This window comes from Dreissena polymorpha, chromosome 1 (genome assembly GCF_020536995.1).
Source record: "Dreissena polymorpha isolate Duluth1 chromosome 1, UMN_Dpol_1.0, whole genome shotgun sequence".
NCBI classification, from domain to species: Eukaryota; Metazoa; Mollusca; class Bivalvia; order Myida; family Dreissenidae; genus Dreissena; species Dreissena polymorpha.
Window position 1 is genome coordinate 20020157 of NC_068355.1, and position 27467 is coordinate 20047623.

Genomic DNA, 27467 nt, shown 5'->3' on the forward strand with positions numbered 1-27467 from the left:
TAGTTTAAAGAGCTTACAATGATAATTATGTTTATAGACGAGTTTCTAACATAACACCTCTTTAATGTATGCATTTTGCCCGAAAATTGTCATCTTATTCTTCTCATCATTAAATTGCTCTGTCAAAGTGAAACTGTAACACTATTGACCACATTTACTGTCAAATCTTTACAAATGTGGTCAGAAAATTAGTCAAAATGTATTCTGGGCGGAGTTTTAAACTGGGTCACAAGAGGTCGAAATTTTTTTTTAAAGCTACATACTTTACATGAGCCTTGTTCTGGGAAAATTGGGCTTAATGCATCAGTGTAAAGTGCCACCCCAGAAAAATCCTGTGCAGTCCGGGCATGATAATGAGTGAAATCACTAAAAAAACAAACAACTAAAAACCAGTTTAGATCGAAAGTATCGTCTTTGATGAGCACAGGCATAAGGCCAACTTTTATTAGAACGAGGCTCATATATTAAACATTTTGTAATATTCACTTATGTCTTTATTATAACTTTTTTAACTATTTCAGTTGTATTCTGCTTTTAAATACCGTGTGTGTATTTTTCAGCGCAAAAGATTACAAGCAGAGATTAGATGAAAGCAAACTGGAGTCCTTGACCTTGCTGAGACAGACGCAAGGTAGGTAGGGAGGGGTATTCGATGAAGGTGCCAAAATTAGAACAATCACATCTTTCTTATGTGATTTAAATGCGTTGGCACACAGTGACAAGAATAGTGAAATGAATTATGATTCAAATTTGTTGGTATACACAAGATAATAAAGATTAAGATGATACAGATTTAAGTTTGTTAGGCAGTAAAGCATAAGAATAAGAACATAGCTTTAAATGGTTACATAAGATAAAATTTAATTTAATTTTAATAGGCAATACAGTATAGCATACAAGAACATAGCTTTAAAGCTGACCTTACAACATAATTGTGAAACAAAAACTTAAAAGTGAGATTATACGATTTTTATATATGTTAAATTGTAATATATTGATAAAAATATGTTACAATAACACACAATAGGCAAGAAAAAGTATTCATTGAAGACGAATTACATAAAATGCAGCAAAGACAAATTAGCGCCCCGAGCCAATTGTTACGAATATATTTCGTGCATATTTTCCTTCAATAACCGAAGCATTTGTCTTTTTATTAGGATCGGAGTTGGTGTTCGTGTGTCGTATGAATATATATCATTGCAGGAATTAAACATTATCTGGTAAACTAAATTTAGATTGACATGATATACATGCTTGCGAATTCGACTGTACAGACATTTTTGATTTCAGAATTAAATATCTGGCTTATTTTGCATTCTTCGACACATGTTCTGCTTAACTTTTATTTTGATTTATATTGAAATATATGTATAAGTTTTTTTACACATTTTATATAAATTCATAAATATTTGACAAAATCGTTTAATCTCGATTTTAATCCGGTTAAAGTGATTGACCCTGGTCAAAATTATACCACTGTTTTAAACTAAGGGGTTATATTACAATCACAATAAACATCCCTCAGTCCATACGTCTTTCTGTTTGTCGACTTTTCTGCGGCCATTTTGCTACAATGTTCAACGCATAAGCATTCAAACTTGCAGCAATTATTATTTTGATATGAAGTTGATTATAAACATTTTTCTTAATATTTTGTTAAAAATTATAGATATAATTCCTTTTAAATGCTCCTTAAAGAGGGGGGCATGAAGTCACACCTTTTTCCATCGCTCATAATTTTGTTTTTGGAATTTAGTTTGAGCTCACCTGAGCTTTTGTGATCGCCTTTTGTCCGTCGTATGTCGTGCGTTGTGCGTGCGGCGTCAGCATTTGCCTTGTTAACACTCTAGAGGCCACATTCATTCTCGATCTTAATAGCATTCGGTCAGAAGATTCGTCTCAATGATACCTAAGGCGAATGCGAAAATGGGTATGGTTGCTTGAAAAACATGGCCGCCACAGTCGGGGCATTTTTCCTAATATGGCTTTATATGGCTATAGTTAAACTTTGTTTACACTCTAGAGGCCAGATTTATTGTCTGATCTTTACAGAACTTGGCCAGAAGATTCGTCCCAATGATATATTGAGGGAGATTAAAATTGATTCAGGTTGGTTGAAAATCAAGGTAGCCGTTGGGCGGGACGTTTATCCTTATATGGCTATAGAAAAACATTGTTAACACTAATGAGACCACATTTATTGTTCGATTATTATGAAACTTGAAGATTTGTCCAAATGATATCTTGGACAAGTTTGAAAAATGTTTTCAGTTTGTTGAAACACATGGCCACCAGGGGACAGGCCATTTAATCAGATATTGCTATATATGGCTATAGAAAAACCTTGTAAACACACTAGAGGCCACATTTAATTTTACAAAACTTGGTCGGACGATTTGTCCCAACGATATCTTGGACGAATCTCAAAATGGTTTCGGATGGTTGAAAAGCATGGCCACCATTGGGCGAGGCATTTTTCCTTGTATCGCTTTAGTAAACACTTGTTAACACTCAAAAATTCACTTGTATGTTCCAATCTTCATGAAACTTGGTCAGATCATTGTTTTAATGGTGTGGTGTGTCAAACTTTGTTTACACTCTCTAAGGGCCACATTTATTGTCCGATTTTCATGAAACTTGGTTAGAAGATTGTCCTAATACTATCTTGAAAAGGTCAAAATAGTTCCGGTTGGTTGAAAAACATGGTCGCCATAGGGCGGTGCATTTTTCCTTATATGGCTAAAGTTAAACCTTGTTAACACTCTAGAGGCAACATTTATTTCAGATCTTTAGGAAACTTGGTCAGGAGATTCATCCCAACTATATCCTGGATGAGTTGACAAATTAATCCGGTTGGTTGAAAAACATGGCCACCATGGGGGCTGTGCATTTTTCTTAATATGGCTGAATAGGGCTATACTAAAATCTTGTTAACACTCTAGAGGCCACATTAATTGACTATAATTGTCTGATCTTCATTTATCAGAAGATTTTGCCCAATGGTATCTTGGACGAGTTCGAAAATTGCTCCGGTTGGTAGAAAAAACATTGCCTCACGGGGGCGGGAGCATTTTTATCCTGATATTTCTATAGTAAAACTTGTAAACTTTCTTGAAGCCCCATTTATTGTTCAATCTTCATGGAACTTTGTCAGAATATATGTTTTAATGATATCTTGTGTTTGTACGAAAATGGTTCTGGTCTGGTGAAAATCGTGTCCGCAAGGGAACGGGGAAGTTATCCTTATATGGCTTTAGTAAAACCTTGTTAGAACTCTGAAAGTTAGATTTATTGGTCACCTTTCCTGAAAGATGGTCAGATAATTTGTTCCAATTACATCTTGGGCTGCACAGAACAGGTCAGTTCTTTTGTATCTCAGGTAAGCGACTTTGGAACCTTGAGGCCTTCTTGTTCATTTTGCTTGAGATCTAAGAAAATCTCATCTGTTTTTAAACACTTGATGCTCAGTATCTGTAAATTGTCGACATGTACACATTTCCAGGTTATTCTGCGCCAATTATTACTATGCCATTTTGTACCTTCTGATTAATAAAATGATATTTTCTATTGAAGTATATGTTTCCGTGTCAGATCACTGGAACTTACCGTCGGAATTTGATAATACTTTATTATCGGTATCCTGGTCGGATTCACATTTTAGTCCTTTCAGTTTTTATGGAGTTATTGTCATGTTTTACTGTAAAAGATTTGATACAAACTGCAATATGTCCTAAATATTCTTTTTTTTCTTGCAGTCGAAACAATGAGAAGAGGAAGTTTGGTAGGCATTGTTGGTTTCATAATGAAAAAAGAAAAAAACAAACAAACAAATTGCTGTGGCATAGTGGATGTATTGTGTATATTGAGTTCATACTTATAAACTAAGAATAACATGACATTACCATTTTCTTATGTCATTGAGCATATGACTGAGTGGTGGTTTTAAGAGTGACTACATAATTGTTCAATATAAATCATAGTCTTAAATACTGTATTCACTTTCCTTGTATCTATTTTGATTAATATTCTAGTTAAGTAATAAATACTTTGAAATGAATATGCGAATGATTATTAAATCATCATGCAAGTACTGTCGAGTGTTGTTCATTTGCAAATGAAATTGAAATAAATTACAAAATTAAGGTGTTATACCAGTAATGTAATGCCACAACATGCATAATGAAAAGAAACAGTGTGTTTGCACGATTGTGACCATAACATAATTTGCCTTCTTCAGAATTGCAAAGAAGAAAGCTGTCTGCAAATAAGCGGCTATAAAGGTACTCACTAATCTTTGTTTTAACACAAATGTAGCCATATTATGCACCGTTATAGTTCATGTGTGTCCATAATACAACTACTTCTGAAAGTCCCAAATTTGCTTGACTGCAGCATTTGACTGACATAGGGTAACTCTCTCTTGAATCAAAGTGGTTCAGGGTAATTCTCACTTGATTCAAACTGGTAAAGGATACAGTTTATTATTAACGAACTGATGGTTGATAGCAGATACTAAGCTGTTGCAGGCTATAAGTGTCATATATAATGACTATTTCCACTTATTGGCATTCATTCATTCCATTTACAAAAAAATCACTAAATCACAGAAACAAACCTCAGTTAAATTTAATTATTTTGTCAAGACATTGACTGAAATATTTATAAACAATAATGACCACAAATGGCATGGTCACTTAAAGTGATTTTTCAATCACAAGTTTTTAAAGAAATGTGAACGAGTTAAAAGTGACAGTTTCCGAAAAATCATTTAAAATAATTGATTTTTGTTCAAATATATCTCAAGTTTGAAATAAATGACTGGATTTCGTGTTATATACTTATGCATTTACCCCTTTGGGATACGTAAGCCAAATATCCGCCCCTTGGGTTGTTCATGAACATGTCACAGGCGTCCAAACTGACCTCGTCGAATAAAAATTGATGCCGTAGAAGGCAGATTTGTATTTCAAATTATGTAAAATACTAATGATGTCATTTAAAATTCTTATGATGTTTCGGAAACTGTCACACCAACTGGTTCACATTTCTTTAAAAACTTGAACGAGTCCAAAATTACATGGTGGCGTCCTCAGTCAATAGACAATATGTTCGTAGCAAAGATTTTGGCCTTACTTGGGTAATATAATTAAACCGACATAATTTATAACCTACCTGTTGTTCGAGGTCGAGTCCAACTGTCTGTCTTCGACGGCACACTCTGTCGTCACGTGACGAGAAATACGTTGTGCTAAATGGCTTATTGAATTGTTTCACATGTTTTCTGTGAAATCTATTAAACAGAACAAATCACTAAAAATGCAGTGTGTAATTATAGTAAGGGTTATGTTTTCAATATAAAATCATTATGGAATAATTTTATTTGCTCATTGCAAAATTGTTTGTTGGGGATTGAACATTCCAAATATATTAGAACAGCTTTTATTTACACGGCTTCATATACAATTTTATAGCGAGAAAAATATTGATGACGTTTTATCAATGATAAAATATTCATAAAGTTTTAGATCATATAATACTACAACTGTCTACAAACATGCAGATGTCCGACTTAATGGCAAATCAACGCAAGGGCTAGCTACCCTACATGCTTATCATACATCCCATGTTAAAATTGAGACTTCAAATGGGATGTTGTGAATGTGACCCTGTCATAATGTCATTAAATCGAAATGTTTTATTGACTGTCAGTAGAATTTACTTTGCATATAATATTCTGATTATGTCATTTACCTTTTTTAAACATTTTTTATTGTCTCTCTATTTTACTTTTAGTTTTTGTATGCATTTTCTCGCACAGAAACAAAAAATGCTTATAAAAACTAACATAAACAAGAGGGCCATGATGGCCCTGAATCGCTCACCTGACTCATTAAGATCAGATGAAAACTATGACCTCTATTGTCTACACAATGTTTTTCTATGATTTGACCTAGTGACCTAGTTCCTGACTCTAGATGACCCAAATACAATCCCAATCCAGATTTCATCAAGATAAACATTCTGACCACAGTTCATAAATATTGGATGAAAACTGTGACCTCTATTGTCAACACAAGGTTTTTCTATTTATTTGACCTAGATTTTTACCCCAGATGACCCAAATACAATCCCACCCAGATTTCATCAAGAATTCTGACCAAATTTCATAAAGGTTGGATGAAAACTGTGATCTCTAATGTCTACACAAGGTTTTTCTATTATTTGACCTAGTGACCTAGTTTTTGACCCCAGATAACTCAAATAAAATCCCAACCCAGATTTCATCAAGATAAACATTCTGACCAAATCTCATAAAGATTGGATGAAAACTGTGACCTCTATTGTCTACAGAAGGTTGTTCTATTATTTGACCTAGTGACCTTGTTTTTGACCCCAGATGACCCAAATACAATCCCAAACCGGATTTCATCAAGATAAACATTTTGACAAAATTTCATCAAGATTGGATGCAAACTGTGACCTCTACTGTCTACACAAACAAATTGTTGACGGACGGACGCACGAACACACGCAGGCACGCACAACGGACGCCGGACATCACACGATCACATAAGCTCACCGTGTCACTTCATGACAGGTGACCTAAAAATATGTGTCGGAGATAAACATAATCAGTTGTGGTTAAAATCCCATAGAAACAAGGGCTGTTTGTAAAACATGCATGCCCCCCTATATGGGCTATAAGTTGTAGTAGCAGCCATTGTGTGAATACGTTTTTTGTCACTGTGAATGGTGGTGGTGGTGGTGGTGGTGGTGGTGGTGGTGGTGTGGTGGTGGTGGTGGTGGTGGTGGTGGTGGTGGTGGTGGTGGTGGTGGTGGTGGTGGTGGTGGTGGTGGTGGTGGTGGTGGTGTAGTAGTCGTAGTAGTAGTAGTAGTAGTAGTAGTAGTCGTAGTAGTAGTCGTCGTCTACGTAGTCGTAGTAGTAGTAGTAGTCGTAGTCGTAGTCGCCGTCGTAGTCGTCGTCGTCGTCGTAGTCGTCGTCGTTGTCGTGGTAGTAGTCGTAGTAGTCGTAGTCGTGGTAAAAGTCGTAGTAGTCTTGGCAGTAGCCGTAGTCCTAGTAGATGTGGTGGTGGTGGTGGTGGTGGTGGTGGTGGTGGTGGTGGTGGTGGGTGGTGGTATCGTAGTAGTCGTAGTAGTCGTCGTCGTCGTAGTCGTAGTAGTAGTAGTAGTAGAAGTAGTAGTAGTAGTAGTAGTAGTAGTAGTAGTAGTAGTAGTAGTAGTAGTAGTAGTAGTAGCAGTAGCAGTAGCAGTAGCAGCATTACAAGACCAATACTTAAGAATGATCAAATGGGAAAAGGTAACATAGCACCGGCAGTAAATATGGGGCTCATTTACAGGTCAGATTTGGAATCTCTGCTGTAAAATGAGATTTTGAATGAATTAAAGGGAGGCAAATCTGTAATAAAAAGAACATGCATAAACCGTAGTTGTTTCCCTTGTTTGAACCATGCTAAATCCTTACAAGTTTGGAAAGCATTGGATGAAAAATTTGGACTGTATTGCATAAACACCATTTTCTCAATTCAAGGGGAGGTAATTCTGTACTTCATGGACCAATAATGCTCATTTTTTGTAGGGTTCGTGTCCTCATTGATATAAAGACACTGTGCAAATTTGGAAAGGATCGGACAAAAAATGTGGAAGATTTTTGAAAGTTTTCACAAAATAGGCAAAAACGAATAAACATGCAAAGTTCAACGAGCTCCTGCGGCCATGTTTTTTGACAAATCAAATTTCTTTGAACAACTTTTTCAGGGGAGCCCTCAAAGGTCATCCCTGTGAAATTTTTTGAAAATCTGATGAGCGGTTTCTGACAAGAAGATTTTTTAAGGTTTTTACCATATATGGTCATGGCGGCCATCTTGGTTATGTGATCAAATTTTTTTTAACAATTCTTTTGTCCCATGACCTAGGGATGCTCCACATGAAATTTAATTGAAATTGGCTCAATGGTTTAGTAGAAGAAGATGTTTACAAATTGTTTACAGACGGACGGACGGACTCCGGACGCTGAGTGATCACAATAGCTCACCTCGAGCTATCGCTCAGGTGAGCTAAAAATTATGTGTGTCATTATGCAGATTTTATTCTGTACATGAACCTATGATCATTTATTAGTTCTACCCTGATTAGGTTGTACCAAGATGTTCTTCTGCCCATATTGTTTTTGGCCTAAATAATCAGAAAAATCTAGAACCAATTTGTTTTTGTTAATGTGCATAAAATATATAAATATAACTGTTGTGCAACTAATTTCTAATGATCAAAATCTGGTTGCAATTTGCGAAGACTTTAATGTAAAGAAAGGGGCTTTTACCTATTTAATAAGTTATATTTGACTGGTGCATCTTTGTAATAATGGCACTCATTTATGTTAAGTTAGACACTATTAAAGATACGTTTAGATCTAAATCACTTGAGTCAAAATACTAGGTTACCAGACCAAAACTAAGAAAACACTTTTACCCTTATCAGGGCAACATTAATGGATTAATGTTGAGTAAACATAGTTGGAATATTCAATTTATGCAATATGTTTCATGTCACGTCCATGCTTTTATAAAATTCTGTAAAGCTACTTGAGTAAACGCGCCAGTAATGTAAAATATAAAAGCATTTTGTGATTATAATTGTTTGAATTTTTTATTTCAAGCAACATCTACCAAAGCGGTTTCCAAATCTCGGCTACCTAAAGTGGACAACGCCCCGAGAAAAGCCTTTCCACAAAAACAATGTAAGAAGACACATAGGAGATCAAAGATTAAATTCGGTACAACTAAGTATCCGAAGCCTATTCTAACAACTATTAAAGGCTTTTGTTAAGGGCGTCTTCATACATCGTGCCCTATCAAATGATGACTGGTGCCTATCTATACACCTTATTGTTCATTCAATAGTTTACCAGGTCAAATATTTGATGCCACTATAGAAGCCACACTAATGACTCCATTTTGAAACTCAGTCAGAACCAGCCTAACAATATTTGGTTGTAATCTGGCTCAGATGCAGAACAATTCAAGATCACCATGTCAATACTTCAAAACAAGATGTATGCACATTCAGGTAATCTCTTAAGGGCAATCATTGCACTTTTTTGTAATTTTGAAACTGTGTGAGGAAATTATATGCCAGTGTTGATTTTTTAGACCATCTTTGTTATCATTCTAATTATTGCTTGCCATTAAAAAACAACAACATTAATATGCATTAATGAATTTAAACAATATCGCAACTAAGTATGGTATCTTAAAATAATCATATATTTGTTTAAATGTTTGTTTGTCCATTTGGAATATATTTATTGACTAAATGTATGCATTTATTAGCTCGGCTGTTTTCGGAGAAAACCCAAGGTATTGTCATAGTCAGCTCGTCGTCCGCCGTAGGCGTCGTGCTTAAACCTTAACATTGGCTCTAAAATCAAAGTGTTTCCACCTACAACTTTGAAGCTTCATATGAAGATGCACCTTGATGAGTTACACAAGCCACACCCATTGTTGGGTCATTAGGTCAAAGGTCAAGGTCACTGTGACATCTAAAATAAATCTGACAAGCTTTCGCAGCCGAGCGTAGCACCCGTTATGCGATGCTCTTGTTTTATGTTATTGTAATCAGTGCTTTTGCCAAGCGTGAAAGCCCAAAACTAAATAAATTATAGTATGAACACACAATTGCAAAGCATGACGTGTTTCATTCATGCCACTCTGCACACGACTGAATGATATAAATGTACTGCAAACTTGTTATTTTGCTAGTTTATGTTCTTCCTTGCTCTGACATTTTTGTATATGTGTATTATGGTAAAGCTTAAAGCCTGTAACATATTTTTTTTCAAATTTAAGCTCACCTGAGTACCAAGACAAATCTCACAAATTTTGTAAACACTAGCGGTCACATTTTGCATCCAATGTTTGAAACTTTGTCAGAATGTTAAGTATTAAAGACACGTTTAAATCTAAATCTTGTGTCCAAAAATTAGGTTACCAGACCATATCTAAGAAAACACTTGTTTATCCTTATAGAGGCAATATCAATGGTTAAATGTTGAGAAAACCTAGTTGGAAATTTCATATTTGCAATATGTTCCATGTCACGTACATGCTATTATAAAATTCTGTATAGCTGCTTGGGTAAACACGTCAGTAATGTACATATATAATAAGCATTTTGTGGTTATAATTGGTTGAATTTTTTATTTCAAGCAGTATATACAAAGGTACAGAAAATCAGCCTTCCAAATCTCGGCAACCGGAGCTGGAGAACGCAACAAGAAAAGCCTTACCTGATAAGAAATGTAAGAATACACCTAGGAGATCAAATAATAAATTCAGTACAACTTAGTATCCGAAGCCTATTCTAACAACTAACAAATGCTCATTATGAGCTTGTGTGCGTCTTGCGTCGTTTGTCAAGTATTGGTTGTTGTGGTTTGTCGCATATAAGCTCATTACCAATCTAGGGGTAACTAGGATTCACTTGCGTCCTAGTGGTGGAAGTTCAAGGTCAAGGTCATCCTTCAGGTCAAATCTTTAAAAAAAACACTCAATTCAACACACCATGAAAAAACAGTTACAAAGTTACTTGCGAGATGTACCAACAATTGTACTAGCCATTTAAAGACAAAAAAACAAGTCAGCTAGATCACCAACTCATTAACAAAAACTGCCACTGCAAATCACTGTTTTTATAGTGTAAAAATTTTAATTGTGACTAACCAGGAACAAGTTTCATTTAATGTATACATGTTATTACCGAAACTGGGTCTATTTGTTTGCTTGTATGAAGGCTTATTAAACAAGGACATTTTGTGGTTATAATTGTTTGTATTTTCTATTTCAAGCAGCATCTTCAGAGGCGATGAATAAGGATTCCGAATGTATGGAACCGGAGCTGGAGAACGCCCCTAGAAAGGCCTGTCCCGAGAAGCAATGTAAGAAGACACTTAGGAGATCAAAGAATAAATTCAGTAAAACTAAGTATCTTAAGCCTATTCTAACAACTAACAAATGCTCATTATGAGATATTGTGCGTCTTGCGTCGTTTGTCGAGTTCTGGTTGTTGTGGTTTGTCGCATATTAGCTCCTTACCAATCAAGAGGTAACTAGGATTCACTTGCGTCCAATAACAAGGTTTATAGGTAAAATCTAAGTGCTCAGGGTGAGCTACTGTGGTCTGCCTGTAAAGGGCGTCTTCATACATTGTGCCCTATCAAATGATGTCTTGTTGCCTATCTTAATGCCTTATTTTTCATTCAGTAGTTCACCAGGTCAAATATGTGTTGCCACTTTAGAAGCCACATTAATGTCTTAATTTGAAACTTAGTTAGAATCAGCTTAACAAAATTTGGTTTTAATCTGGCTCAGATGCAGCAAAAATCAAGATCATCATGTCAAAAATCCAATAGATGGTGATTGTTCATTGTTATTGTATGGGAAAAGTCTGCGGTCCGATATCTTTCGCATGTGTTGCCTGTAGTTACCTAAACTGGGTCTATTTTTGCCTTTCCTAAGGCTGCAAGAGTAATTTAAGGGCATGTGCCTGTTAAGGTGAAGGAAGTTGACTTGTGCACTTAGGTAGACTTGAAATGGCAACAAAATCTTTATAAACATTTCTTCACAATAATTGTTATTATTGTCTATTTCAGCAGCATCTGTGCCTGATTGTTAATCTTGACAAATAAAGGCCAATTTATAATCCGGGCCAGACTTGTCTAAAAGTGTGGTCAACAGGTCAAATCTTAAAAAAACACTGTGAGCAACATTCATGAGTCAAGTTTGTTGAAACCAATTCAACACACCATTAAAAACAGTTAAAAAGTTACTTGCGAGATGTACCAACTATTGTACTAGCCATTTAAAGACAAAACAACAAGTCAGCTAGATCTCCAACTCAGTAACAAAAATTGCCACCGCAAATCACTGTTTTATAGTGTAAAATTTATAATTGTGAATAACCAGGAACAAGTTGCATTTAAAGTATATGTATACATGTTATTACTGAAACTGGGTCCATTTGTTTGCCTTTTTGAAGGCTTATTTAACAAGGACATTTTGTGGTTATAATTGTTTCAATATTCTATTTCAATCAGCATCTTCTGTGGCGGTAAATAAGCCGTCCAAATCTTGGCTATCGAAGCTGGACAGCCCTTCAAGAAATGCCGTTCCTGATAGAAAATGTAAGAAGACACCTAGGAGATCAAATAATAAATTTAGTACAACTAAGTATCCGAAGCTTTTTTTAGCAACTAATAAATGCGCATTATGAGCTTTTGTGCGTCTTGTGTGGTTTGTCGAGTATTGGTTGTTGTGGTTTGTCGCATATTAGCTCCTTACCAATCTAGAGGTAACTTAGAATCACTTGCGTCCAATAACAAGGTTTACATGTAAATTATAAGTGCTCAGGGTGAGCTTATGTGGTCCGCCTTCCTGTTTAGGCGTCTTTGTACATCGTGCCCTATCAAAAGATGGCTTGTTGCGTATGTGAGTCTACCTACATGACTATTAGATGAAGTGTGATCTATTTTCCAGTCAATTGATTTTTGGAGAAGTTATGAGCTTTGAACTAAGGATTTTGTTTCTATAATAATTGTTTTCAGGAGATTTTTTTACAAAATAATTAAGATATTTAGTTGATTTTTGGGACATGGGTATACCTACAGATCAAGTGTGATTTTCGTTCCAGTGAATCGATTTTGGCAAAGTTATGGGCCTTGAACCAAGAACATTTCCATCAAATAATTGTTTTCCAGAATTTTTTTACGAAGGACTTTCAGATATTTAGCTGGTTTTGTTATTTGAGTCTTCCTATAATACTTACAGAGGAAATGACAGTTTTGTTCTGGTCCATTGATATTTGGCGAAGTAATGGGCTTTGGACAAAACTGCTTCAGATATTTAGCTGATTTTGGGTGCCTATCTACATGCCTTACAGAGGAAGTGTGAGTTTTGCTCTGGTACAGTGTTTCGCAAACTTATGGGCATTGGACCTAGTAATTTTCTCTATGATAAATGATTTTCCCTAGTTTTTTTTGACAAAAAACTTTCAGATATTGAGCTGATTTTTGGTGTCTGAGTCTATTTACATGACTTTCTGTTAAAGTCCGTGTTTTGTTCTGGTTCATTGATTTTTGGCAAAGTTATGGGCCTTGGACTAAGGAATTTTCTTTGAACTTACACTTTTGTATTTTTTCCTTAATGCTTTCAGATACTGTCCAAGGCCTTTAACATTGTTGAATATCAAATGACCTTAACTTTATGAAAGCAAAATCGGTACAACCAAATATTTTAAGACAAGCAATCAAATCCTAGTGGTTTTAAGATTATTATTATTTCCAGCTTACCCAAACAGTGCTCACTATGAGCTTTTGTGTTTCTGTCCTCCATCATGGTCCACTGATGATGATGATGATGATGATGATGATGATGATGATGATGATGATGATGATGATGATGATGATGATGATGATGATGATGATGATAATGATGATGGGGATGATGATGATAAGGATTGACTCTTTGTCCAATAAATATATTATTCAGAAGCTGTCATTTGGAATCTCTATGATTGGATCTATAAATAATTAACGAGTGACCCCTTGATCTTTGTTTACACAACCTCATATAAAAGAGACAACCCACTTTTGGCTGACTAGTTTTGTCTCTCATAAATGACTCTTAAAGTTTAAAATCTGTACATAAGCATTCCGTGTTTGAAATGTTTTCAATTATCAAAATTTGGTCACAAAAGTGTTCCTAGAAATGGAATATTTATGTGTCATTTAATGCTTATTATCTACTGTCTCAGAATTTTTTAGTTCCTTCTTGTCACAGGTTAGCATCTTAATGTGCATAACACTCTTATTGTTCCATTTTTCAAATACTGTCTAATGTATTTATCATTCCTATTTCAGGAAAAACTCCCCTAGCATCACCACCATCAACCTCGTTTTGGAGTTTAAGCGAAGAAGGTAAAACAACTACCACAATTGCACAATTGCAATATATATATATATATACATTTCGACATGTTCTTTTATCAACATAAACAACACCACCATACTACTATCAACGCCATCTGCATTTTCTCCGTCATCAAGATTTCGTCTTCTGAAATATCTAAACTGCCATCATAAGTATTATCATATTATCCCTATCACAATGTTAATATAAACACAATGAGTGTAATAATCACAAGTTTCAAAGCAATAAATCAGTAACAAGACATGAGCAATCCTTATATTACCAAAGTGAAACAAATGGGTATTGACCGATTATTGCAATTATATCGGATGATCTGGTGATTTGATCAAATGCTTCTGAAAATGCTCATATTAATAATGACGTTGGTGATAAATACTATGAAAATGTGAAGATAGAGAATATCATGATGATTGTGATGATGGTAAATCATTGTAGGCACACAAGCGCAAATCATTATGAAGGCCTCGACAGGAAAACAAAGGCTGCGGATGTGAACAGTGTATGTTTGCTTCTACATTGTATATATTCAATTAACACTAACAGTTTTCAAACACAGACATAAGTAAATGAATTTCTTAAGTGTAAAAAATTATTTTCATTACATAATAACTGATGCTATTTTTATGTCCCCGGTAGGGTGGCTTATAGCAGTTGAACTGTCAGTCAGTCCGCCCGTCCGTCCTAAAACTTTAATATTGGCCATAACTTGTGCAATATTGAAGATATCAACTTGATATTTGGCATGCATGTGTATCTCATAGAGCTTCACATTTTTAGTGGAGAAATGTCAATGTCATCCTTCAAAGTCAAAAGTAGCAAGAATTATCTATAAAAAAAGATATACGGCGTTGATTGTGGTTGTGGATGATGAAAGATAGAGAGTTATATCAAGGAGACAGCAAATGCCATTTTCTAAACAGTTCTTAGCAGCATCACATGCAAATCATCATTTACGTTGCGCCAGATTTCGTGGCTTATTTCGCATTATTAGATATTGTTGACCATATATCTATAGAACAAAAATATAAAAGAAGAATATGAAGATATATGAGTATATGGCCAAACACGAATCAACCGTACATATTTGAAATATTGACCCATGTATGCCTAGTGAACTTTCCCATCCTTCTAAATTTGATCAATTTATTTCCAAAATTAGGGATGTCTAGTGTATTAATTTCTTTATTTAGAATATTTCTTACAGTAATCCTTTAAGAAAACAGCGCAGACCCTGATGAGACGCTGCATCATGTGGCGTCTCATCTGGGTCTACGCTGTTTGCCAATGCCTTTTTTGTAGACGCTAGGCATAAATGGGTTAATACGCGCGTTCTTCGAACAGACATGTATTGTTGTAGTGGTTTTTCGGACACAGCTATTTGATTTGATTGTTAATAGACTTGTGAATCATCGCGCTCATGCTTGGTAAATTGGTTTCTATGGTAATAATTCTAATTAAATTAATCAAAACTAGTACCTATCATGAAATCAGCATTTTTATGTACGGTGCTCACACGGAAACAATTTCTGGCATGATATATACAGAAATTAGCCTGTGTAGTTAGCCAGAGTACCCTATAATACCAGGGTACAATTGGTAGCCAGGGTACTGTATATACCCTTTCAGTTTTTTTAACCAGGTTTTCCGAAGGAAAAAACTGGTTATTAGATTGGCGAATGCGGGCGGGCTGGCTGGCTGGCTGGCGGGCTGGCGGAATAAGCTTGTCCGGGCCATAACTATGTCGTTCATTGTCAGATTTTAAAATCATTTGGCACATTTGTTCACCATCATTGGACGGTGTGTCGCGCGAAATAATTACGTCGATATCTCCAAGGTCAAGGTCACACTTTGAGTTCAAAGGTCAAAAATGGCCATAAATGAGCTTGTCCGAGCCATAACTATGTCGTTCATCGTCAGATTTTAAAATCATTTGGCACATTTGTTCACCATCATTGGACGGTGTGTCGCGCGAAATAATTACGTCGATATCTCCAAGGTCAAGGTCACACTTTGAGTTCAAAGGTCAAAAATGGCCATAAATGAGCTTGTCCTGGCCATAACTATGTCATTCATTGTGAGATTTTAAAATCATTTGGCACATTTGTTCACCATCATGGGACGGTGTGTCCCACGAAAGAATCACGTCAATATCTCCAATGTCAAGGTCGCCACGACTAAAAATAGATTTAAAAAAAAAAAAAAACTTACAAAGGGGGTTAATTTTTTTTGGTCATTTCAAAAGTTCAGTTTGAGTTTTCTCCCTTTATCAGATTTTTTTTTCACAATGAAAACCTGGTTTTGTGACAATTTTGTCCCTTGTTTTGTGTTATATTAGTGTTTGTTTACTATTGAATAAATATATTTATAAAGAAATTAGCCTGTGTTATTAACCAGTGAGGGCTAATCAAATTACCCTATAATACCAGAGTACCCTTTAGTTTGTATATTGGTTGCCATATGTCGGTCCGTCGATCGGTCTGTCTGTCCACCTAATCCTATAACACTTGTAATATTATATTTTGTTATTAAATAACAGCATAACAATGAGCATAATTGTGTTTCAGGAAAGGTCCCCTAGGGGAAAACAGCCGGCTGCAAAGATGATGAGAGCTGACAGTTCACTCCAGCCAGGGCAGGCAAACTCCAGCTCCACCTAGCTCTAGCCCGGAGCCTCTGCAGCTAACCCCAAGCCCTGAGCCCCTGCCTCCTACCACATTGAGAACGTAAGTTGCTGTTATATTAGATAGCATTTGTGTTGTAATATAACTTCAGTTTCGCCAATGTTAAGCTATTGATGTGTATTAGTGCCACATTTTACAAGTATAAATAGGCGTTTGACATGTGTTGTGTTACAGACCATCTTCAGCCGCAGTGACACCTTATAAGACGTTCAGCATTCTCATACGCATGTGTTCCTTTTCAGATCTGCATGGCTGGAAGCAAGAGAGGGGTACGCTGCAGCGATGAGCAACGCTTGCGATCATCACAGTATGAAACAAGTTGTTTCATACTGTGATGATGTGCTCATCCTGCCAGCCACAGAACAGGAGCCGCCGGTCCACAGGGTACTTGAGCCCGTACCCGGAACATCGAGAATCTCTAGCCCCCTACAACGAGTAAGTTAAGCTCCTAATTGTATTACTTGAATAACATTTATTAAATTTGTACTTGAATTAAAACGGAAATTTTTATGCATGGATGTATATATATATGCTTATAAAGGGCTTATTTTGTGAAAACTTTAAAATCTTTCTGTCCATTACCATTGGGTCTAGAGCTACCAAATTTGGTATGTAGTGACATCTTATAGTCCTCTACCAAGTTCTTTCAAATAATGCCTCTGGGTCAAATTTGACCCTGCCCTGGGGGTCACAAAATTGAACATACGTTTATATAAGGCCTCTTTTGTGAAAACTATCAAAATCTTTTTGTCCATAAACATTGTGCCTAGGGCTACCAAATTTGGTATGTAGTGAAATCTTATAGTCCTCTACCAAGTTTGTTCAAATTATGCCCCTGGGGTCAAATTTGACCCTGCCCCTGGGGATCACAAAATTGAACATATGCTTATATAAGGCCTATTTTGTGAAAACTTCAAAATGTCTTGTCAATAACCATCCAGCCTAGGGCTATCAAATTTGGTATGTAGTGACATCTTATAGTCCTCTACCAAGTTTGTTCAAATTATGCCCCTGGGGTAAATTTGACCCTGCCCTGGGGGTCACAAAATTGAACATATGCTTATATAATGCCTATTTTGTGAAAACTTTAAAAAAATGTCTTGTCCATAACCATTGGGCCAAGGGCTACACAATTTGGTATGTAGTGACATTGTATAGTCCTCCACATAGTTTGTTCAAATTATGCCCGAGGAGTCAAATTTGACCCTGCCCTGGGGGCCACAAAATCGATTATATGCTTATATAGTGCCTATTTTGTGAAAACTTAAAATTCTTTTGTCCATAAGGCATACGGCTACCAAATTTGGTATGACATCTAATAGTTCTATACCAAGTTTGTTCAAATTATGCCCCTTGGGTCAAACTTGACCCTGCCTGGGGGGTCACAAAACTGTACATACACTTATATGGGGCCTATTTTGTGAAAACTTAAGAAATCTTTCTGTCCATAACCATTGGGCCTAGGGCTACCAAATTTGGTATGTAGTGACATCTAATAAACCTCTACCAAATTTGTTCAAATAATGCCTCTGGGGTCAACTTTGACCCTGGGGGGTCACAAAATTGCATAAACGCTTATAAAGCGCTATTTTGTTAAATCTTTAAAAATCTTCTTGTCGAAAACCATTCAGACTATGGCTACCAAATTTGGTATGCAGTAACATCTTATAGTCCTCTACCAAGTTTGTTCAAATTATGCCCTTTGGGTCAAATTTGACCCTGACCCGCAGGTCAGAAAATTGAACATTATATACGCTTATATCTTGCTTATTTTGTGATATTATTGTTTTTAATTCTAGGACCTAGGGCTACCATATTTTGTATGTACATGTAGTGAGATATAGTAGTCCTCTACAAAGTTTGCTCAAATTATGCCCCTGGGGTTTAATTTTACCAAGCCCAGGGGGTTACAAAAGTGTACATATGCTTAAATAGGGCCTATATTTAAGTATTTGCACATGCAGAGAATATTCGTTTCAGCCTTTTTTTAGCAGTGGAGCGAAACAGGGTCATCATGGCCCTCTTGTTCAACATTGTTCACATTAACTAAAAAAGTAGGTCATTAAGTCATTTCAGCTTAAAATGTTATCATAGCCTTTATTTCAATGATATCTCAGTCTAGTTTGAAAAGGTTTGGGTACAACAACAAGGTTAGAAGTCACATTTTTCATACAAACATCGCTGAAGGTGCTGAGAACAATTTATTTACCATGGTTCTCATGTGAGAAACCTATAGGGTATTTGGCTCTCTTGTGTTTTCCATTCCTCATGTTAAGTTTTATGTAATCAATAAGTCACTTCTTGTCCGTTGCATCAATTGTCAATCATCATCACAAGATCACATGTCCTCTTCTTATCTCAGCCAAGTTAAATACTGTCACAATGGGGTCAAAAACGTGGTCACTAGATTAAATAAAAAAAGCTTATGAACATTCTAGGGGCCACATTAAATTAGCATCTTCATGAAACTTGCTTAGAACATTTTTTCCAATGGTATATTAAATTAGTTAAAACCTTAATATGGTCAAATGAATTCAAATAAAATATAGAGACATTAATTGCCCACTCTTCATCAAACCTCAGCACAACATCCCCAAACTGGGTCACAGGCACTGTGTACATGTGGGACCCATATTGAATACAATTCCACCCATTTGTAGCCAATGCTAGTACAATGCTGCCTGTATGTAGCCCGAATTGAGTACAAAGGCTGCCCGTATGCAGCCCATATTGAGTAAAAGGGCTGTCCATGTGGGGCCCATATAGGCACCTATATGGTTCCCATGTGGGCTGCCAACATGGGACCCAGATGGGGAGTGCAACCGGGCTCCACATGGGTCCCATCTGGGCTGCCCCATATACATACATATATACCCATAGGTGCCCACATGGGTCCCATATAGATTGTTTGCTGGGCAGTGTCAAAAACTAGGTCATGTGATTAAATTGAAGGAAAGCTTATGAATATGCTGGAGTCTATATTATAGCCTTATCTTCCATAAAAAAATTATAGGAATATATGTTGCAATAATATTGTTTGCTCTAAATTGGAACAGGGTTTCTTTGGGTCAAAAACTCTGTCACTTGATCGAATGAGAACAAAACGCTTTGAACACTATGGAGGGTAGATTGATTGCCTTAACTTCATGAAACATGGTCAGAAAATGTATGCCAATTATTTCTCAGCAGAGTTTAAATCAAGGTCATATGTGGTATACAATTTTGTGAACTCTCTAAGAGACCTTTTTATTGCCCAATCTTTATGAAACTTTATGATAACTTTTGTCTACTTAATTACTCAATATCACAGCCAAAATCAAAACTGGGTCACATTATGAGATTTATACAATTATATTTTGTCGGAAACAAAAAAGTGTAACATGGTACTGGTCCTTTGTTTATAAAATCATGCTCCTGGATAAACAATTTGTCATGCCTGGCGTACAAAATGTTTGTGCGGACTTAATTTTGAGAAATCTTGAGGTATGAGTTATCTTATGAACCTAATACTATGTTAATCTCGTGTGTTGATGTTGTGGCTGTTACAGATGATTTACTTATAAAAATCAATATAATGACCTGTATTGAAGTGTATAGTGTAGATAATTTCTTTTATTCTTCGTAACAGACTGAAGCGAGTGCAAAATGCAGCTCTATCCAAAATGGAGGTAAATATTTTTCTTCATTCATTATTTAATAAAGAATTTCTTGTTAAGTGATTAACATACAAATAAAAGCTTTGCCATGCTAAACTCAAATAATTTTTTAAGCTGGTATATTGTAGATTTTAGGGAAATGCAGCTTAAATATGTGTGCAATTTTAAGATAATACAATTTTCATTAAATGCAGCCAAGATAGGAGCCTTTAAGCTAAGTATTGTAACATTACAAGTAATATAAAGATCAATGTTTTATATGTAGCTCACTTTGCCAATTATGAGCTTTTATGATCGCTTTTTTGACAGGCGTTTGTGGGGCGCTTTGTGTCATCTGTTGTCAGTTTTTGCATTGTGAGACGATTGAAGGCACATTTTTAACCAATAGTCATGAAAACATTCTTGGAACATTTGTCTCAAGGTTCAAGATTGTTGAAAAGTATAGTCGACAGGGGTTGGGGCAGTGTATTATACATGGCTAAAACTCAACCCAATAAACAAAAGGCGGATGTCTAATAATGAAACCTAACTCAAAAATTAAATAGCTTGCAATTCACTGTATTGTTAGTTTTGTAATACATGGGACTCTTAATGTAAAGTAGAGCTTTTTATGTCCCGCACCACTATAATATACTGTTGGTCTGTTTGCTCCAACTTTAACATTTGCAATTACTTTTTCAATATTCAAGATAGCAACTAGATAGTTGGCTTGCATGTGTATCACATGGACCTGCACATTTTAAGTGGTATGGGTTAAGGTCAAATTCATCTTTCAAGGTCAGAGGTCAAATATTTGTGGTCAAAATAGCTCATTTAATGAATACTTTTGCAATATTGAAGATAGCAACTTGATATTTGGCATGCATGTGTATCTCATAGAGCTGCACATTTTGAGTGGTGAAAGGTCAAGGTCAAGGTCATCCTTCAAGGTCAAATATATGGGTCAAAATTGCTCATATAACGTCACTTCTGCAATATTGAAGCTAGCAATTTGATATTCGACATGCATGTGTATCTCATGGAGCTGCACATTTTGAGTGGTGAAGGGTCAAGGTCATCCTTCAAGGTCAAACGTCATATATATGGGGACATACTGTTTCATAAACACATCGCTTGTTTAGTTTTGCACAACAACCAAATAGATTATAAATGGATAAAAAACCTCTTATATACACTTTTGACTTCAATAATAAATTTAATTATTTTTTTTTAAATATAAGTTCAAGTTAATTTGGGCATTTAAAGAACTTTAGAAATAAAAAGTAGAAAATAAAAAGAAGATAGTGTTGGCTCTTGTGTAAAAATATGATTTGATAAGAATATTTCAGGCCTTTCTTAGTGCTTTAAAAAGCAGAGGTAAAGTTTGCATGTATATTAAACTTACAAATGTATTAAATATATTATGCCATATATTAAGTGTTAAATCAATAAAATGTTCAGCATTTTAATTTCTTTGTTATCATGTTATAAGGCATGCATTCTTAGAATATATCTCCAGGAGCAGTTTGGTGTTCTGAAGAAAAGTATGCAAGAAGTTCACCAACTGTTGCCTGTAAGATCTTTGTTCTTTTATTGAAACTTTTTGTATTTTATTATCTCTGTATTCAAAGGTCAAGGTCACATTATCCACTTTTGTGAGGCTTTTGAAAGTCACACAATAGACAGCTAGAGTATGGTAAATACCCCAAATGATAATAATATTACCTAAACTAGAGTTTGAATTATGATAAGGATTATTTTATCTTTTTAGCTCATCTATTTTTTGAAAAAAAATTATGAGCTATTGTCATCACCTTGGCGTCGGCGTTGGCGTCCGGTTAAGTTTTGCGTTAAGGTCCACTTTTCTCAGAATGTGTCAATGCTATTGCATTCAAACTTGGTACACTTACTTACTATCATGAGAGGACTGGGCAGGCAAAGTTAGATAACTCTGGCGTGCATTTTGACTGAATTATGTGCCCTTTTTATACTTAGAAAATTGAAAATTTTGGTTAAGTTTTGCGTTTAGGTCCACTTTTCTCAGTAAGTATCAATGCTATTGCATTCAAACTTGGTACACTTACTTACTATCATAAGGGGACTGGGCAGGCAAAGTTAGATAACTCTTGCGTGCATTTTAACAGAATTATGTGCCCTTTTTATACTTAGAAAATTAAAATTTTTGGTTAAGTTTTGTGTTTAGGTCCATTTTATTCCGTAAGTATCAAAGCTATTGCTTTCATACTTGCAACACTTGCTAACTATCATAAGGGGACTGTGCAGGCAAAGTAATGTATTTTGACTGGCATTTTGACAGAATTATGTGCCCTTTTTTATACTTAGAAAATTGAAAATTTGTTTAAGTTTTGTGTTTAGGTCCACTTTATTCCTACAGTATCAAAGCTATTGTTTTCATACTTGCAACACTTATTAACTATCATTAGGGGACTGTGCAGGCAAAGTTATGTAACTCTGACTGGTATTTGGCAGGATTTATGGGCCCTTTATACTTAGAAAATTGAAAATTTGGTTAAGTTTTGTGTTTTGGTCCACTTTACCCCTAAAGTATCATAGATATTGCTTTCATACTTGGAATACTCGCAAACTATCATAAGGGTACAGTAAAAGGACAAGTTGCATAACTCTGGTTGTCATTTTTACAGAATAATGGCCCTTTTTTGACTTAGTAACTTGAATATATGGTTTAAATTTTGTGTTTCGATCCACTTTACTTCTAAAGTATCAAGGCTATTGCTTTCAAACTTCAAATACTTTCATGCTATCATGAGGTTACTGTATCAGGCAAGTTGAATTTTACCTTGACCTTTGAATGACCTTGACTCTCAAGGTGAAATTATTAAATTTTGCTAAAAGTGCCATAACTTATTTATTTATGATTAGATTTGATTGAAACTTTGACAAAACTACTCTTACCTGACATACCACAATAGACTCCACCCAAACCATCACCCGTGCCCTTCCCCCTCCCCCCCTCCCGAATCACACCCCCCCCCCCCGCCCGAATCCCCCCCCCCCTATTTTTTTTTTAACATCAGCTCACAAATGACCACCACACCCCTCACACTAACCTATACCCCCCCCTCGAATCCCCCCCACCCGAATCCCCCCTATTTTTTTTTTTTTAAAGATCATCTCACAAATGACCACCACACCCTCACCTATACTTAACCCCCCACCCCCCACCCCCCCCCCAATTTTTTTTTTTGAAACAGTAAAAAAAAACACAAATATTTATTTTTTTTATTTATGTTTGAAATACCATCATACCATCGCACCCAAGAATACCTTCCTCCCTCCCCCCCCCTCCTCCCCTCCTCCCCTCCTCCCCCCCCCCGAATTCCCCTCCCCAATTATTTTTTTTTAAGATCATCTCACAAATGACCACCACAACCTCACACTATACCATACCCACCCCACCCACCCCAATTTTTTTTTTAGAAACGGTTAAAAAACACAAATATTTATTTTTATTATTTTATGTTTGAAATACCGTCCAACCATCGCACCCAAGAATAACCCCCTCCCCTCCCCCCCCCCCCCCCCCCCCCCCGAATTCCCCCCCCCCCCCCACTAATTTTTTAGCTCATCTATTTTTGAAAAAAAATTATGAGCTATTGTCATCACCTTGGCGTCGGCGTTGGCGTTGGCGTTGGCGTTGGCGTTGGCGTCGGCGTCCGGTTAAGTTTTGCGTTTAGGTCCACTTTTCTCAGAAAGTATCAATGCTATTGCATTCAAACTTGCTACACTTACTTACTATCATGAGGGGACTAGGCAGGCAAAGTTAGATAACTCTGGCGTGCATTTTGACAGAATTATGTGCCCTTTTTATACTTAAAAAATTGCAAATTTTGGTTAAGTTTTGCGTTTAGTTCCACTTTTCTCAGTAAGTATCAATGCTATTGCATTCAAACTTGGTACACTTACTTACTATCATGAGGGGACTGGGCAGGCAAAGTTAGATAACTCTGGCATGCATTTTGACAGAATTATGTGCCCTTTTTATACTTAGAAAATTGACAATTTTGGTTAAGTTTTGTGTTTAGGTCCATTTTATTCCTTAAGCATCAAAGCTATTGCTTTCATACTTGCAACACTTACTAACTATCATAAGGGGACTGTGCAGGCAAAGTAATGTAACTCTGACTGGCATTTTGACAGAATTATGTGCCCTTTTTATACTTAGAAAATTGAAAATTTGATTAAGTTTTGTGTTTAGGTCCACTTTATTCCTACAGTATCAAAGCTATTGCTTTCATACTTGCAAGATTTATGAACTATCATAAGGGGACGGTGCAGGCAAGTTATGTAACTCTGACTGGCATTTGGACGGAATTATGGGCCCTTTATACTTAGAAAATTGAAAATTTGGTTAAGATTTATGTTTTGGTCACTTTACCCCTAAAGTATCATAGATATTGCTTTCATACTTGGAACACTCACAAACTATCATAAGGGTACAGTAAAAGGACAAGTTGCATAACTCTGGTTGTCATTGTTACGGAATTATGGCCCTTTTTTGACTTAGTAACTTTTAATATATGGTTAAATTTTGTGGTTTCGATCCACTCGAAGTATCAAGGCTATTGCTTTCAAACTTCAAATACTTACATGCTATCATGAGGTTACTGTACCTGGCAACTTGAATTTTACTTTGACCTTTGAATGACCTTGACTCTCAAGGTCAATTATTAAATTTTGCTAAAATTGCCATAACTTCTTTATTTATGATTAGATTTGATTGATACTTTGATGAAACTACTCGTACCTGACATACCACAATAGACTTCACCCAAACCATCCCCGTTGCCCTCCCCCCACCCCCCCTCCCCCCCCCTCCCCCCCCCCCCCCTAATTTTTTTTTTTTTTTTTTTTTTTTTTTTATAAGATCATCTCACAATGACCACCACACCCTCACACTATACCCCCACCCCACCCCCCCCATCCCCCCCCCCCCAAAATTTTTTTTTTGATTTTTTTTTTTTTTTTTTTTTTTTTTTAAGATCATCTCACAAATTATCACCACACCCTCACACTATACCCCCCCCCCCCCCCCCCCGATTTTTTTATTTTATTTTTTTTTTTCGCTTTTTTGGAAGATAATGTAATAAATGTCCACAACCCACACTATACACCCCTCTTCACTCCACTCCTCCCTCCTTTGTGATTGAAAATGAGAGTCCCTTCACCTTTAAAAAGAAAATAGATGAGCGGTCTGCACCCGCAAGGCGGTGCTCTTGTTTTTTTTTTCAGATCATCTCACAAACCACCCGCCCCCCCCCCCCCCCACCCACCACCCCCTATTTTTTTTTAAACGCACCCAACAATACCCCCCTCCAACCCCCCCCCCCCCCCCCCCGAATTCCCTCCCACCCCCCCCACCCCCTCATTTTTTTTTTATTTTTTTTTTAAGATCATCTCACAATCTCCCCGATTAATTTAATTTTTTTTTCCGCATTTTTGGAAGATAATGTAATAAATGTCCAATCCCCCACACTATACACCCCTCTTCACTCCACCCCTCCCTCCTTTGTGATTGAAAATGAGAGTCCCTTCACCTTTAAAAGAAAATAGATGAGCGGTCCTGCACCCACAAGGCGGGTGCTCTTGTTTTAATTAAGGTTTGCCATAAAACGATTTATAAAATTAAATTGTACATAAAACAATTATGAAAAAGGGAAAACCTATTGCTATCAATTCTTAGTCGCACACGTTATTCTATTTCGCTCCGTATGGCTAGGAAACTTCCGTGATCAGCATGCGCGCCCACTATTTAGTATTTAACAAATTCCCTACGCGACCCGAACCGTCCGGAAAGGTGAACTACTCTCAGTTTAAATCGCACAGGTGGCGATAGAAAAATGCGCCTTTAGTACAACATCAATATGAAAGGTAACATTAAAACAGTAAGGGCTAGGGATGGATCATGCGATATTTTAAAGGGGCCTTTCACGTTTGGGCAAATTGACAAAATTGAAAAAAGTTGTATAAGATTCATAAATTTTGGTGTAAATTATATTTGTGAGGAAACAGTGATACTGAACATTTACCATGCTCCAGAATAGCCATTATATGCAGTTTTTGACGATTTAAAAACCTAAAAACTATAAAGCGACGAAACGCGAAATTAATTAATAGTTTGGAGAGTTCTGTTGTTGTCGCTTTATTTTGTGAAACTACGAGGATTACTTATATAGAGTATAAAACGCATAGACCATTGTATCTGAAAGGATGGCCGAGTGGTCTAGGTCATACGCTTTTACTCCAGGACATCCAGGGGTCAGTGATTCGAGCCCTGCTGAGGTTTACTTTTTTTCTTTTTTCTTCAAATTTTGTTCTTGATTTTTTACTGGCGATTTTGAGATCCAATGTTAACATTTATCGATATAAAGCATTTAATGACAAACTTCAAAACATGCCAAAATCTGTGAAAAGGCCTCTTTAAAGGACAATATAGTAAAGCACAATAATGGTACAATGATGCATAGGATCAAATATCATGTAAGTGTTTTGTCAAAAACTAATTGACAAATAGTTATGAGGGAAAAAATCGTATTGTTACAAAAAGCTGTAGTGAAAAATGCATTGACATACAATCTTACCTGTTGCCCTTCATCTGAACATTGGAAATTTCATTATGAAACATTAAAGAAATGGACCGATAAAGAGCAGTGTTAAGGGAATGTGTGTGTTTCAAATGATAAGGGTTTTCACTCAAAAGTTAGTGGAATCCTGTATTGTCTGCGATACTGTCAAAACCTTGTGTATTTTTTTATTTATTTAGCACGAATGCATTTAAATCCTTAGGCTTATAGAAACACTTTTGAGTCTGTGTCCTGGGTGGAACCATTACTTGGTGTGTTTGAGGAGAACTAGCAAATGCTCCCACAGAAGGGATCAAACCTCTGACCTTCCCCTTGCTAAATGGACACCATAGTCACTATGCCAAAGTGACCTCCCCGATTTGAAATTTAATTTGGCACTAGCATTTAAGAATTGGTAGATAAATATTATGTAAGGTGATCTTCAAAGAACTGTTGTAATATTGAGGCCTTGTTTTATTTTGCAGCAGCATGATGATAGTGAAGAAATGATTACAGCCAGATCACACCTCTGCGAGGAAGAGGAGG

General features: G+C 36.2%; 1 protein-coding gene and 1 long non-coding RNA gene across 3 annotated transcripts in view; both read left to right on the plus strand.

The window, feature by feature from the left end:
- LOC127873321 (epithelial splicing regulatory protein 1-like) overlaps nt 1-27467 on the plus strand; it is a 120963-nt gene that overhangs the window by 91927 nt on the left and 1569 nt on the right. The gene's annotated exons all lie outside the window — the stretch shown is intronic.
- On the plus strand, nt 543-27467 carry LOC127873412 (uncharacterized). Of its 2 annotated transcripts, none has more exons than XR_008046139.1 (14): nt 543-631; nt 3759-3784; nt 4241-4283; nt 8678-8758; nt 10230-10318; nt 10865-10954; nt 12113-12199; nt 13934-13990; nt 14439-14502; nt 16568-16726; nt 16927-17119; nt 20313-20352; nt 21839-21892; nt 27407-27467. It is a non-coding gene; the product is annotated as an uncharacterized LOC127873412 (long non-coding RNA). The 2 variants fall into 2 exon arrangements; XR_008046138.1 differs by having other exon boundaries at nt 10868-10954.